This window comes from Propithecus coquereli, unplaced genomic scaffold (genome assembly GCF_000956105.1).
Source record: "Propithecus coquereli isolate 6110/MARCELLA unplaced genomic scaffold, Pcoq_1.0 Scaffold133, whole genome shotgun sequence".
NCBI classification, from domain to species: Eukaryota; Metazoa; Chordata; class Mammalia; order Primates; family Indriidae; genus Propithecus; species Propithecus coquereli.
This window is the reverse complement of record NW_012137525.1, coordinates 3,130,753-3,133,488: the sequence shown is the minus strand read 5'-3', so window position 1 is coordinate 3,133,488 and position 2,736 is coordinate 3,130,753. Positions and strand designations below refer to the sequence as shown.

Genomic DNA, 2,736 nt, shown 5'->3' with positions numbered 1-2,736 from the left:
ATTTCAAACAATAACTAATGCTTTTTTTCCCTCTGGAAAAAGTCACTGGAGTGTACTCATATAATAAACTATGCTGCATGTTTACATCAAATTATAGATCAATCATATTAATAATATTGAGCCAAATTTATGATTGTCAAATCAATTCACATTTATTCTTCCTGGGCTGAAAGCATAAATAAAAAAAAAATAATAGTGAACAATCTCCTCTTCACTATTATCTTTCTCTTCCCCCTCTTTCTCCTCCTATTTTTCTCATCCTCCCACTTGTTTTTTCCTTTGCTTTGCTTTCAGAGATTAAGGGACAAACTGCTCTTTAAGATTTTCCAAATTGTCCCCAATGAGGGAGTTACAATAAGCGACCCTGAAATCTCAAGCTTATGAAATATAGATCTCATAATGCATTCTTTACACTTCTCTCCCTAATGAAAGCCTATGTTCGGGATTTTTTGTCTTAAAATTCTTCTATGTAATTTACTAATTATTTAGATGTCCTGAGGCATGGCCACATGTATATCACTGTCACAGCCCGATAGAGGGAGCAGAAATCCTCCCACAGAACTCACAGAACAGGATAGAATATGAGAAGACAAACCATGGAAACAGTGATTGGGTTGATTGAGTTCTTTTTTACCCCTAAGCCCCTGATGTAGAGATCAAAGCAAATAAGAGATACAGAAATGAAAATATAACTTTTAAGAGAGTTTACAATTCTGTTCACATACTACATATCTTTTCATTATAAAACATGACATTTTGTTTAGTAAACATACCAAACATAGCGTATCTATGTCTTCACGTTTTTATTGTACCTAATTAAATCAGAGAAACAAGAGGAAAAAAAACAAGGAGAGACTGTCTCATAGGAATGACGCACCCAAGAAAAGAGTTGGATAAGGAACTAGAAAGAGGAATTAAGAGAGGTCATCATAATATACTCGACAGTAAATAGGTTTAGATAAAACCCAGCTACTCAGATTCAGAAGCACTATGAGCAACATTATATTTTGAATTAAAGCCCAGAAATATGAAATATGAAGTTACACACTCTCTCTCAGTCTATTTAACACAATTCTATTTCAAGCTACCTTTGAAAATCTTATTATACAAATATTCTTATACTATGGGCTGTAGGGAAAATAGGAAGACGATGATGTCATTAATATTTTTCAAAATGGTGTTAGGTAAAAATTTCCTTTGGTTACAAGTATAGTTTAAAATGTGTTTGTTGTTCGAGACCAGCCTGAGCAAGAGCGAGACCCCGTCTCTACTAAAAAAATAGAAATAAATTATCTGGACAACTAAAAATATATATAGGAAAAATTAGCCGGGTATGGTGGCGCGTGCCTGCAGTCCCAGCTACTCGGGAGGCTGAAGCAGGAGGATCGCTTGAGCTCAGGAGTGTGAGGTTGCTGTGAGCTAGGCTGACGCCACGGCACTCACTCTAGCCAGGTCAACAGTGTGAGACTGTGTCTCAAAAAAAAAAAAAAAATGTGTTTGCATGTTTTCAAATCTTTCAACAAGGCAAGCATTGATATAATAATATAAAAATAGCCTAAATATATGCCTACATTTTAGAAGTTTGCATGTTCTTATTCTGTCAATTAAAAATTGTTTCCTTTTTTTCTGGAGGAAAATTTGGATTTGATAGTGTATATTCCTCATCTTGTATTCTTTAAGTATATTTCCATTAAGTCTCTACTTTCATGGAGAACAAGTTGGTGTCTCTTAGTGTGTTTTTACACAGACTATGTTGCTTATTCACAGACTTAAAGAGAACAACTTTTGGCCCTCATACCATAGACTCAGGAAAATGATGTTATGGGCTATATCTAAGCCAGACATCTAAGCCAGAAATATTCCATATTCACCTTAGGAAGCTGGTTAAGAGTTTGGATGTGAGTTTTTATTTGCATAGGAAAAGTATATATTTCTATAAAAAACTTTTTTCAACAATTTTAAATCTAGTGCAGTATAACTATATCTGACCAATATAATTTTATACCTAAAAAATGTGTGTGAGAGAAAAGAACATAGAAAATTTTTAATAACATCTTTCTTGCTCCTTGATTCTGGGAAGAACTCTGAAATCACTAATTGGATATGAAGGCATACTTCCTTTGTGGCTAGTGTTGAGGGAATCTGTTCTTTTTGTTTAGTTATACAAATTCCTAGACTTCCTTCCTCCTTCTCTGCTATAAGTCCATTTCCAAATTATTTTTCTTAGTCTTTATTCTATAGGCGAGGAGCATCTCAAGTTTCTGAATATATGGGGACATTTGGGTGGTGAAAGGAAATAGTTTATTACTGATGTGAGATCACCTTCATCTGTTTTTATTTTTCTATTTTTTAAAGCCATTGCTATTATTCAGCAATGGATGGAACATGAATACATGCATGCCATAAGAAATATTACAGAAGTATCTGGGCCCACGGCACAATTCTTACACAGAAAAAAATAAAATTATATTTCTTAGTGGTAGAATTACGTATGTACACACACACATATGTATAACAAAAACAAGGATAAATTTTATTCATTGCTTTTGAATGTTATCCAGATGCATATGGATTTATAACTTTACTGAAAATAGTAATATGTATGCATATTTATGTATATATTGAAGTTAATTATTTGTAAAAACCAGGTAGATTTAATAGTTCTAGTTTAATTTAGTAAAAAATTGCAACCATAGGCCGGGCGCGGTGGCTCACACCTGTAATCCTAGCACTGTG

General features: G+C 33.6%; 1 protein-coding gene across 1 annotated transcript in view; it reads left to right on the top strand.

The window, feature by feature from the left end:
- The window catches only part of VWDE (von Willebrand factor D and EGF domains), a 101,437-nt gene that overhangs the window by 49,460 nt on the left and 49,241 nt on the right, over positions 1 to 2,736 (top strand). The gene's annotated exons all lie outside the window — the stretch shown is intronic.